At 40.4% G+C, this 13,658-nt stretch overlaps 1 pseudogene; it reads left to right on the top strand.

Moving 5' to 3' along the window:
• The first annotated feature begins 12,911 nt into the window (after positions 1–12,911).
• Positions 12,912–13,405, top strand: LOC101095117 (annotated as a pseudogene).
• The last annotated feature ends 253 nt before the right edge of the window (positions 13,406–13,658 follow it).

Here is a 13,658-nt window from a genome sequence, read left to right as displayed (position 1 = left end):
ATGGCCAACTAATCTTTGACAAAGCAGGAAAGAATATTCAATGGAAAAAAGACAGTCTCTTTAACAAATGGTGCTGGGAGAACTAGACAGCAACTTGCAGAAGAATGAAACGAGACCACTTTCTTACACCATTCACTAAAATAAACTCAAAATGGATAAAGGACCTGAATGTGAGACAGGAAACCATCAAAACCCTAGAGGAGAAAGCAGGAAAAGACCTCTCTGACCTCAGCCGCAGCAATTTCTTACTTGACACATCCCCAAAGGCAAGGGAATTAAAAGCAAAAATGAACTATTGGGACCTCATGAAGATAAAAAGCTTCTGCACAGCAAAGGAAACAATCAACAAAACTAAAAGGCAACCAACGGAATGGGAAAAGATATTTGCAAATGACATATAGGACAAAGCGCTAGTATCCAAAATCTATGAAGAGCTCACCAAACTCCACACCCGAAAAATAAATAATCCAATGAAGAAATGGGCAGAAAACATGAATAGGCACTTCTCTAAAGAAGACATCCAGATGGCCAACAGGCACATGAAAAGATGCTCAACGTCACTCCTCATCAGGGTAATACAAATCAAAACCACACTCAGATATCACCTCATGCCAGTCAGAGTGGCCAAAACGAACAAATCAGGAGACTATAGATGTGGAGAGGATGTGGAGAAACGGGAACCCTCTTGCACTGTTGGTGGGAATGCACACTGGTGCAGCCACTCTGGAAAACAGTGTGGAGGTTCCTCAAAAAATTAAAAATAGACCTACCCTATGACCCAGCAGTAGCACTGCCAGGAATTCACCCAAGGGATACAGGAGTACTGATGCATAGGGGCACTTGTACCCCAATATTTATAGCAGCACTCTCAACAATAGCCAAATTGTGGAAAGAGCCTAAATGTCCATCAACTGATGAATGGATAAAGAAATTGTGGTTTATGTCACAATGGAGTACTACGTAGCAATGAGAAAGAATGAAATATGGCCCTTTGTAGCAACGTGGATGGAACTGGAGAGTGTGATGCTAAGTGAAATAAGCCATACAGAGAAAGACAGATACCATATGGTTTCACTCTTATGTGGATCCTGAGAAACTTAACAGAAACCCATGGGGGAGGGGAAGGAAAAAAAAAAAAGAGGTTAGAGTGGGAGAGAGCCAAAGCATAAGAGACTCTTAAAAACGGAGAACAAACTGAGGGTTGATGGGGGGTGGGAGGGAGGGAGGGGAGGGTAGGTGATGGGTATTGAAGAGAGCATCTTTTGGGATGAGCACTGGGTGTTGTATGGAAACCAATATGACAATACATTTCATATATTAAAAACAAAAAGTAAAAAACAAAAAAAACTAACCTAGCCACATTTGCCTATTATCTCTTCAAAGTGCTTCTTCTTTCTTCAAAGTGCTTCTCATCACTTAATATTGTTACATGTTTAATTTTTATTTGTTTATTTTCTCTCTCCCACTAAAATATAAGATACAAGAGGTTAGTGCCAGCCATTTTTTTCATTGTTGTATATTTCATGCTAAATCAGGGTTTCTCACATAAAAGGAGCTGTATCACCACCTGAATGAATGAATGAGTGAATGAGTGAGTGAATGAATGAGTGTGTGAATTTTAGTTGCTCTTTAGCAGTGTGGCCCTCTTTCAGCTGTTACTATCACCACAAATCCAATTTCCACTCACACACCTCATTTTCAGATACACAGTAGCACCCACCTCGTCACTCTCCATCAATTAAGCTTTTGCTTCCCTTATCTTAACAGCTCCAAATGAGGCAGTGTGCCTCCTGAAAGGTGATATTCTGTCATGGCTTTTTTTTTTTAAGTTGAGAGAAGTGGAAAAACAAAGGTAAACTCGAAACCAGTCTTGGAGCCTGATGGGGAGGAAGAACACAGTGGCCTTTGAGCATCTGGGCTGAGACCAGCCCCCATGGTAGATGCTTCCCAGCTCTTGCTTCCAGGAAGAACTCCCAGGATCTCAGAACTTCCAATCCTCCACTTCTCTCTGGTACCCGGGTTCGCTTTGGGCCTGAGCAGCACCTTCAGAAAGAGCATTAGTGTAGTTAAGATTTGGACAGCCTTGGGTCCAAAGCCAAGCTCTAACCCCATCAGGTCCAACATTCAAAGTGAGGCCACATTCATTAATTCAACATTTATGGAGTGCTTTCTATGCACAACCCCAGACTAAGTGACGGAAAAACATCCACAAGATAAATGTTATAGAATGCTATCTCTGGGAGTTTATAATCTAGTGGGAAAGATAGGCATAAGTTCATAATCTCTTGGTTACAACTGTAGTAAACTCCCTGTTGAAGAAGTCACTTGTTCTGTGATGGTTGATATCAGTCCCTAGACTGTAGGATAGGAAGGAAATATTTCTGACATATAATTGAGCTGAAACAAAAAGGTTGAGAGTTAACCAAAACTTGGCCAAAAGGCAGGAAGGCAATGAGAGTATGCAGGTTGAGCATGGGAGATGCTTGGATTGTTTAGAAACATGCCCAAGATCAGAGTAGCCAGTACACAGTGAGCAAGGTGGAAACCAATAGAAGGGAGGCAAGGACAAAATGGTACACGGTGGGCCAAATTTAGGACCTCAGTATGGTGCTAAGGACAATGGGAAATTAATGAAATACTTTAGCAAGGGAAGGACAGCAGGGCATAATCAGTTTTGCATTTTGTAATGATTTCTCAGGTCTCTGTAGAAGATGGGTTATTAGAGAGCAAGTGTGGAAAAAAGAGGGTCAACCAGGTAGTAAGTACTACAAGATCCAAGTAAAAACTAATGACTCCTTGGACTAGAGTGCTAATAAAGATGGAGAGAAGCAGATGGACTTGAGAGATATTTAGGAGATAAAGTCACTAGGCTCCTGATGGATTGGACATGAGCAGTGAGGGAGGAGAGTGCCTCCAGGAAGACTCTTGACTTTCTTTCTTTTTTTTTTCCAAGTCTGGTTATTTACTTTGAGAGAGAGAGAATGCAAGCAGGGGAGGGGCACAGAGAGGGGAGAGACAGAGAATCCCAAGCAGGTTCTGAAATCCATGTTGAGACTGATGTGGGGCTCAATCCCAGGAGTGTGAGATCATGACCTGAGCCAAAATCAAGAGTCAGACGCTTAAGTGACTGAGCCACTCAGGCACCCCAACTCTTGGCTTTCTAATTTGAGCAACTGAGAAGATGCTTCTACCTTCACTGAGATAAGATCCATTGGGCCCAGAGCAGGATGAGGGGAAATATCATAACTGTGATTTTGGACATTGTGACTTTGCACTGGCAACAACTTATTGCCTGTGAGTCTTGAGCTGATGTGTGCGACGGTGAGGACCTTGCTATCCTAAAGAGTGATTGTATAGCCTGGACCGTGGCCCAACAGAGCAAGTGCTCAGCAATGTTACTTCCCTTTCCCTTCTTACCACCAGCCTTTGGTCATTAATTCATTCCGTACCTGTCAAGCAGTCACCTAGATACATGAGTGAACTCATGAGGTCCCTGTAGTGTTGGGATATACTTTCTAGAAGGATAGACAGATGATAAAATAAGCAGACAGTAACTATTCTAGCTAAACTCTAGGAAGATGAATAGAGCAGGTTAAAGAAGAGAGATGGGTGCTGCTTTATGTAGAGTGGCCAAGGCGTCTCTCTGAGAAGGTGACAGTTAAGCACAGACCCAAGTGAAATGAGGAAGCCAGCTTAAATGCAAGGATGCAGAAGAGGGATCGAGGCAGAAGGGACACAAAATCATAAAGACTCTGATGGGCCTTTGCTTGGCTTGTTCTAGGAGCAGCACAAAGACCTGTGTGACTGGAAGCCAGTAAGCAAGGGGGGCCTGGTAGGAGTTGATGCTAAACAAGTGGCCAGGGTTCGTTCATACAAGGTGAGCACTTTGGCATTCACTCAGAAACCACTGGAGGACTATGAGCTGGTGAGTGACAAAAGCTGTGTTCTGCAGGACAGAATGGTTTAGCCTATGACAGATGAAAAAGTCTTCAATAGAACCAGCTTTTTTTTTTTTCTATTTCTACCTTGACTCAGTGAGTGAATATAAAACAGCTGTAGAATCCAATTAATTTTTTTAAATGACATTTATGGAGCATTTGCTATGAATCTCTTGCAGAGCCTTTACATGTTACAAGTGGTTCAGATAGCAGCCTTCTTGTGGGCAATCAACCACCTGCCTAACATGCTTGTAGAGTATTTCATTTGGTGTTCATATCAACCTTGGAAGTGGATTTGACTACCTCCCTTTCGCAGATGAGGAAACTGAGGGTCAGAGAAGTTAAATAACTTCTGTAAAGTGCCAGTAAATAACAAATGGTGGAGTCAGGATTCACCACATGTGAATGGAAGCCCAAGGCTTCCAGACTCCAAGTCCATGCTGCTTCCATGGCTTCATGACAAGGTGGCACCTGATTATCCCCATGAACATGTTTTATATTGAAAGGAAAGGATCTGAAAACAAACAAATGACCAACCAGCACAAAGTAAGTTCACATTTCAAAAAAAAAGTGCATCACTGACAATGAATGGAGAGAGAAATTTTCAAGCACAGAAGTGGAGAAAGCCTTCCCACCAGAAAGGATGGCAGAGTATACATATACTGTTTAAGGACCCATTAAACTGTCCTTACACTCATATGTTCACACATGCACATATGGGCTGTGGCCCTACGTAAGATCAGGTAAGGCACTATGTTTTAAAAGACCCTACATCTATTCTACTATACAGCCAGGATGGAAAATGTTATTATCTATCAGTTGTCAAACTGTATCACCCACATTCTTGGCCACCTTCTCCTTTGTTGGGTCACCTGTGTGGGGCTGGGGTGTATACAAGATAAATAGTAATCCAGGTGATTGGAACGCTGGCAGCACGATAACTGCGCTCTCTGACAACCACCTGAATCACAACACAACAAATTGTAGCAATGGTCATATTTGCCGGAGGCAACCATTGTGCCTACAGGCAGGGAAAAAGTCAAAGGCAGGGTAAGTGTTTAAAAGAAAAGGCTGCCAGAAGTTAACCAGAGTGGAAAAAGCCATGACCCAGCAGAGCTCAATAGGGACTTTGAGGGGCCTTCTGATTTCTAATCTGCCCAGTCAGGGGAAAAAAAAAAAAAAAGGAGTATCCATTACTACAAACAGGAAGTATGGAATTCATAGAAGTTCAAACATTCTCAGAAAAAAAGAACTACCTCTTTTCAGAGTTTCCATTTTCCAAGTGGTTTCTAAGTGCTTTTAACATGTAGGGCAATAACTCGGGCTTTTTTTTTTTTTTAATAGTGCAGAGCTAATTACCAGACGTAGCTGTACTGCAAGCACTTAATGCCTACATAAAACATGGGGCCATAATGAAGATAATTGAAAGTATGACTTTCATCAATATTTAATTAGCATTTGGTGCTAACTCATTATTTCGGTACAATTAATTTGACATCTTGCTATAAGTCCTGAACAGATTTCAATCCAGAGGGCTGTTTTATTGGCGAGACATGTGTAACATCACACATGCCCCTGCCCAGAGGAAACAATATGAAATATGGGGGGATGATTGACAGTTTAATCTAGTTCTGAATCGCGAAGCCTAATATATTAAAACCAAATATGCATGTTTACTTAGCAAGGCAAATCCAGTATTAATGAAACTCCTGGCCTTGCTCGCCAGTCAGGGATAGAACCCCACTGTTTCAGGTCAACTTTCTGGGGTATCATCTGTTGCAGTAATAGGAGAAACATTCAGAGTAAGAGCACTCTGTTGGTCACCTCCAATCCAGAGTTTAATAACCCACCCACTTGAACCATCTAAGAAGCTCAATGTATTGTCCTGCTAAAGACAAGGGAGTCCACAGCAGGAAGGGAGAGGCCAGGATCCAGGGATCTGGGTTTTATGCTGGTCCTACAACATAACCACTTATTAACCTTTGGGTAAGTCCCTGAAAGTTCCTGTGGCTCAGTTTATGTATGTGTGAAATGGTAAATAAGCCCCATTAAATCAGTGTCCCTCAAACTATCTGTGGTAAAAGGGCCAGTTTTGTGTCTTACATTTTGTTTTTTCTTATTTTCTAGTGGTTGTGAATTGATATGTCCCTAAAATACAATTTTAAAAAAATGAACAGAAAAATATTATGTTCCCAAACACTGTTCAGGGCACTGATGTGATGAAATAGCAAATAAAAACACAAAACAAATTTCCTGAGTCCATGAACCTTATATTCTAGTGGGAAGAAGAAAAATAGCAAATAAGAAAACCAATAGAGAAAAAGAGAAGTGGGGACAGTGGTAAGAGATGGGAGGAAGGAAAGCAGGTAACATGCCAGAGAGTGATAGGGCAGGATGGGTTGTGTTCACAGCAGGGGAGGGGAGGGAGGCAGGAGGAGGGGAGGGGGTCCTCTGAAGGGAGGCTCTGAGGCAAAGACTGAAAGTTGAGATTGGATGGCAAGAGGAGCCAGGCATGCCTACCCCCTGGAGAGGAGCGCTCTAGGCATCTTTACTTAGTGCCAATTCCTCACCAGGCACCAGCACTGAGAATAGGGTTGCAAAGATTGATTTGATATAGCCCTCACCTCTGAAAAGGTCATTTTCTAATTAATACTTATAAATAATTAAAACATTTTAATGTAAGGGATTTGGGTACTTTATTGACCTCTCGACGTGACTAATTGCTCAAAAAAATTATTAACAGATAACACCTTTATTGAATACCTGCTGTGAGCCAGGACTTCTTCAAAGCAATTTTCATAGATTTCTAGATTCTATATGGCAGGTTTCATGATGATGATGACTATATTGTTACTATTTAATAGTTAAAAAGGCACAGAATAGGTAATTTCCCCAAGTCAGTTAGCAAGTGTGAGAGGCAGAAATTAAACCCTGTAGTCCTTTGCCAGACTCTAGACTTTTGATATTATATTGAAACTACACTTTTTTTTTAACGTTTATTTATGAGAGAGAAAGAGACAGAGCATGAATGGGGGAGGGGCAGAGAGACAGGGATACAGAATCCATAGCAGGCTCCAGGCTCTGTGCTGGAGCACGGGCACCCCTATACTGAAACTACTCCTTATGGTGTTCTTAAAAATGTTTTCCTATACAGAATTCAGAGGTCAGTATGTTTTTTAAAATGTTACTCTTTTTATTTTGTAATTATAAATATTTTTCTATGCCAATATTCAGTTCAATTATTTTGCAAACGGAAAGTCATATACTCTATACAAAAATAATTTATAACTTCAAAAAAGAATAGAAAAATAATAAAAAGACATATAAAATAAAGCCCCGATTTTTAATTATTAGGTTTAATAGATGTACAATTACTCCTCAAAATTGCTATAATGCTTTCTATACTCTTATTCTCAACTTTTGTATGTATCTGTTGTGGATCAGTGAATATTTGTGGACCATACTTGAGGGGCACTGCTTTAGACTTCTCTCAGGAAGAACTAAGAAAATAAACAGATTTTATTTTTTTGTTATTTTCTAAATATTTATTTTTGAGAGAGAGAGTAACAGCACGTGAGTGGGGACAGGGCAGAGAGAGAGGAAGGCAGAGGATCTGAAGCAGGCTCCTGAACTGTCAGCACAGAGCCTGATGTGGGACTTGAGCCTAAATGGGATGCAAACAAGTCGGATGCTTAACTGACTGAGTCACCCAGGCACCCCAGGAAATGAAGAGATTTTAAAACAATATAAGGAAAAAGTAAAATTACTCCAATTATGAGAGGCTACTTCTGAGAAAAAAAGGCAGCAATAGCATTTGGATATAGGGAGGAGACTGGCTTTTCTTAGGATTTAAGTAAGAAACAACAGTGATCCCTAATTTTGAGTTAGTCACCCCTCTGAGACTTCTTGGGCCACACGTTCAAGAATAACACACTTACTTTATGTTCAATTCTACTATAAACAGAAGGGGAATCAACTAACTGGACAAATTGAGAAGCTAATAGTATGTATGACGTATCAAAGCCTTTGAAAAGCAGAGAGACATCTGCTTTATAATATCCAAAGATGGATGCTGTGTGTGAAACAATTTTGTTGAGGTTAAACTGACATAAAATAAACTGCACATGTTTGAGGTGCACTTTATGATAACTTTTGACATGAACATACCTATCAGCCCCAAAATTTCCTCCTGCCATTTTAATCCCTCCCTCCTTCCCTGCATTCCCTCCCCTCTGCCCCATCTCCCAACCCCAGATGACTGTGGCTCTGCTTTCAATAACATAGATTAGTATTCATTTCTAGAAATGTGTATGATTGGAATCAAAAGCATATAACTTTTTTAAATCTGGCTACTTTAAACAATTTTTTTTTAATGTTTACTCATTTTTTGAGAGAGAGAGAGACAGACAGAGCATGAGTGGGGGAGGGGCAGAGAGAGAGGGAGACACAGAATCTGAAGCAGGCTCCAGCCTCTGTCAGCATAGAACCCGATGCGGGGCTCAAACTCATGAAACATCAGATCATGACCTGGCTGAAGTTGGACGCTAAACTAACTGAGCCGTCCAGGTGCCCCTTGAATAATTACGTTGATATTTATCCATGTTATTATATTTACATATAACATATTATATATAATAATTCATATATATATGTGTGTGTGTATATATATATATATATATATATATATATATATATATATACACAAGTCCTTTATCAGTTATATGCTTTTAAAATGTGAATATTTTCTCCCACAGAGGTGTGGCTTTTCATTCTCTTAATGTATCTTCCAAAGACTAGACATTTATAATTTTTAGAAAAAAAAAAATTTTTTCAACGTTTTTTTTATTTTGGGGACAGAGAGAGACAGAGCATGAACGGGGGAGGGGCAGAGAGAGAAGGAGACACAGAATTGGAAACAGGCTCCAGGCTCTGAGCCATCAGCCCAGAGCCCGACGCGGGGCTCGAACTCACGGACCGCGAGATCGTGACCTGGCTGAAGTCGGACGCTTAACCGACTGCGCCACCCAGGCGCCCCGTAGACATTTATAATTTTTATGAAGTCCAACTTATTTTTCACTTTATGGATCATGCTTTTAGTGGGATATCTAAGAAAACTTTAACTCAAAAGCACAAAGAGTATCTTATGTTTTCTTCTATAAATTTTATAGTTTTAGGTTGTACATTTTGGCCTATGATCCGTTTTAAGGTAAGTTTTTTTTTTTTTTAATTTTTTTTTTCAATTTTTTTTTCAACGTTTATTTGTTTTTGGGACAGAGAGAGACAGAGCATGAATGGGGGAGGGGCAGAGAGAGAGGGAGACACAGAATCTGAAACAGGCTCCAGGCTCTGAGCCATCAGCCCAGAGCCTGACGCGGGGCTCGAACTCACGGACCGCGAGATCATGACCTGGCTGAAGTCGGACGCTTAACCGACTGCGCCACCCAGGCGCCCCTAAGGTAAGTTTTGTATATAGTGTGAGGCATGCATGAAAGTTCATACATTTTTAAAAATTTTCTTTAACGTTTATTTATTTTTTGAGAGAGAGAGAGCACGAGCAGAGGAGGGGCAGAGAGAGAGGGAGACCCAGAATCCAAAGCAGGCTCCAGGCTCTGAGCTGTCAGCACAGACAGAGCTCAACATGGGGCTCAACTCACCAACGGAAAGATCATGACCTGAGCCAAAGTAGGACTGCTGACTGAGTCACCCAGGCACCCCATAAATGGAAGTATTTTCTTTAATTTGATTGTTGGCTACTAGTATGTAAAAATACAACTAACTTTAAAAAATATTCTCACTCACCATCTGTCCAAGAACACTAAACAGAGTTCTCAAAAGATGATAGATATTAGAAAAGGCAATTGACTTTGCAAAAGAAGATGGTTCGCAGGAGTTGTCATGGAGAGACCTCAGTTACTGACTGTCTTTTCCCTGTGCCCAGAACAATGGCCAGGGGTGCTTGGCGGCCCTGGATATGTTGGAAATGACCCCATGGATAAGAACTGCTTACTTCCACTGGGGAGATCAACTTAATGCAGTGTTAGTTGTTATCCCTGTTAATGGAACTGGTGCGGAGTGTTCTGAGGAGCCTTGGGCTAAATACTGAGTTCAAAAGGCAGCAAGAAGATGGAAAGTGAGGTCTTGAGAGCACACAACCAATTTGAGCAGTTCTGGCCCTCGTGTAGAGAGTTCTACATCTCAAGAGGAGGGAGTCCTGGGCTGAAATCTTTTTGCTGGAATAACCAGCTCAGTGAGAACAGCTTCAGCTATCATCCTGATTAGGAGAGATACCAGCTCCCCAGTTACTTAATGCTCTCAAGTTGTGGGTGCCTGAAGAGTATGGAGGAGGCTGAGAGTCAGAGTCTTACAAGTAGGGTACAACAGTCTGAGTCAGCAGAGGACTGGGCTGCTAGCGATGTGGCCAAAATAGCAGTAGGATCAACCATTGGACATATCATGCCATCGGAGGGATGTGGCTGATTCTGTTGAAGCAGTCATAAGCAGGGAACACCTACTTTTTATTTTATTTTATTTTATTTTATTTTATTTTATTTTATTTTATTTTATTTTATTTTTATAAAACTTTTAATCTTAATTCCAGTATAGTTAACATACAGTGTTTTATTAGTTTCAGGTATACAATATATGATTCAACAATTCTATACATTACTCAGTGCTCATCATGATTAGTGTACTCATAATCTCCTTTACTTATTTCACGCATCCCCCATGTACCTCCCCTCTGGTAACCACCAGCTGGTTCTCTAAACTTAAGAGCCCATTTCTTGGGGTGCCTGGGTGGATCAGTCAGGTAAGTCTCAGACTTCAGCTCAGGTCATGATCTCACAGTTTGTGGGTTTAAGGCCCGTGTCAGGCTCTGTGCTGACGGCTCAAAGCCTAAAGCCAGCTTTGGCTTCTGTGTCTCCCTCTCTCTCTTTCTGCTCCTCCCTTGCTTGCATTCTGTGTGTGTGTGTGTGTGTGTGTATCTCTCTCTCAAAAATAAATAAACATTAAATTTTTTTTTTAAAAAGAGTCTATTTCTTGGTTTGTCACTCTCTTTTTTTTTCTTTGCTCATTTGTTTTGTTTCCTAAATTCTATATATGAGTGAAATCATATGGTATTTGTCTTTCTCTGACTTATTTCACTTAGCATAATACTCTCTTAACTCTATCCATGTTGTTGCAAATAGCAAGATTTCCTTCTTTTTTATATATCTTCTTTACCCATTCATCTATCAATGGACACTTAGGCTCCTTCCATAATTTGGCTATTTTAAATAATGCAGCTATAAACATAGAGGTGCATGTATCCCTTTGAATTAGCATTTTTGTATTTTGGGGGTAAATAAACAGTAGTGTGATTCTCTGGATGGTAGAACAGTCCTGTTTTTAACTTTTTGAGCAATCTCCATACTGTTTTCCACAGTGGCTATACCAGTTTGCAAAATTTGAGGACATACCAAAAAGACTCAGAAATAGAGATAAACAATATTTAAGTTTATATTTTAAAAATAAAAATTAGGGGCGCCTGGGTGGCGCAGTCGGTTAAGCGTCCGACTTCAGCCAGGTCACGATCTCGCGGTCCGTGAGTTCGAGCCCCGCGTCGGGCTCTGGGCTGATGGCTCAGAGCCTGGAGCCTGTTTCCGATTCTGTGTCTCCCTCTCTCTCTGCTCCTCCCCCATTCACGCTCTGTCTCTCTCTGTCCCAAAAATAAATAAAAGTTGAAAAAAAAATAGGCTTTAAAAATAAAAATTAATTAAAATAATCTATGGCAGGGGCACCTGGGTGGCTCAGTCGGTTGAGTGTCAGACTTCAGCTCAGGTCATGATCTCATGGTTCATGAGTTTGAGCCCCACATCAGGCTCACTGCTGTCAGTCTGTCAGCACAAAGCCCACTTCCGATCCTCTGTCCTTCTCTCTCTGCCCCTCCCTTGCTTACACTCTCCAAAAAATAAATAAATATTTTTGAATAAGTAAATAAAATAAAATAGCTTATGACAAACAAAATATCAAAAATTTAAATGGATGGGAATGCAAGCTGGTGGAGCTACTCTGGAAAACAGTATGGAGGTTCCTCAAAAAACTAAAAATAGAACTACCTTATGACCTAGCAGTTGCACTACTAGGCATTTATCCAAGGGATACAGGTGTGTTGTTTCGAAGGGACACATGCACCCCCATGTTTATAGCAGCACTATCCACAATAGCCAAAGTATGGAAAGAGCCCAAATGTCCATCGATGGATGAATGGATACAGAAGATGTGGTATATATATATACAATGGAGTATTACTCGGCAATCAAAAAGAATGAAATCTTGCCATTTGCAACTACGTGGATGGAACTGGAGGGTATTATGCTAAGCGAAATTAGTCAGTCAGAGAAAGACAAATATCATATGACTTCACTCATATGAGGACTTGAAGAGACAAAACAGATGAACATAAGGGAAGGGAAACAAAAGTAATATAAAAACAGGGAGGGGGACAAAACAGAAGAGACTCATACATATGGAGAACAAACTGAGGGTTACTGGAGGGCTTGTGGGAGGAGGGATGGGCTAAATAGGTAAGGGACACTAAGGAATCTACTCCTGAAATCATTGTTGCACTATATGCTAACTAATTTAGATGTAAATTAAAAAAAAAAAAAAACTTAAATGAAGACAATGTCATATTGAGTTCTATTGGAGCTTGAGATAAAAGGAAAAATGTGTCCCCTATATCCATGTTTTTATCTATTTTTTTAACAGCTAGTTTTTTCCCAGAATATTAAAGTAGTTGAAAAAGTATTGAAAAATTTAAAAATATGTGTAATAAAATTTTAAATATTGTTTTAAGTATAAATATTTTATTTACACTAAAATAATTTATTATAATCTAACTTTAATTGAAGCAGGCTCATCAATAATATTTTCAAAATCTACTTCTGGAGCTTGCAGATGCCACCATCTCAGAGCCACCCATGCCACCCAGACATGGTCAACTCCACCGTGTTCTTTGACATCACCAGGAATTACAAGCCCTTGGGCCACATCTCCTTCAAGCTGTTTGCAGACAAAGATCCAAAGAGTGCAGAGAACTTTTGTGCTCTGAGCACTGGGAAGAAAGGATTTGGTTATAAAGTTTCCTACTTTCACAGGATTATTCAAGATTTATGTGCCAGGGTAGTGACTTCACATGCCATAATGGCACTAGCGGTAAGTCCATTTACAGGGAGAAACTGGATGATGAAAATTTCATCTTGAAGCACACGGGTCCTGGCATCTTGTTCATGGCAAATGCTGGACCTAACATAAATGGTTTCCAGTTTTTCCTCTGCACTTCTGAGACTGAGTGGTTGGATAACAATCATGTGGTCTTTTGCAAGGTTAAAGAGAGCATGAATATTATGGAAGCCATGGAGCAATTTATGTCCAGGAATTGCAAGACCAGCAAGAAGATCGCCATTGCTTACGATGCACAGTTCTAATAAATTTGACTTGTGTTTAACTTAACTAGCAGATTATTCCTTCTGTAGCTCAGGAGAGCACCCCTTCACCCCCATCTACTTGAACTATCTTATAATCTCTGTGCTCTTTCTGCAGTTCTATGGGTTCCATATTTTCCTAAGTCCCCTCCAAATCTAGCTGGATTGCAGAGTTAAGTTTGTGATTATAAAGTAAAAACTAAATAAGGATAATAAAAGACAAAACTAAAAATCTGATTCTAGGAAAAAAAGACAT

This window comes from Felis catus, chromosome C1, assembly GCF_018350175.1.
Source record: "Felis catus isolate Fca126 chromosome C1, F.catus_Fca126_mat1.0, whole genome shotgun sequence".
NCBI lineage: Eukaryota > Metazoa > Chordata > Mammalia > Carnivora > Felidae > Felis > Felis catus.
The sequence above is the reverse complement of the archived record's forward strand: the minus strand, read 5'-3'. Positions and strand labels throughout refer to the sequence as shown.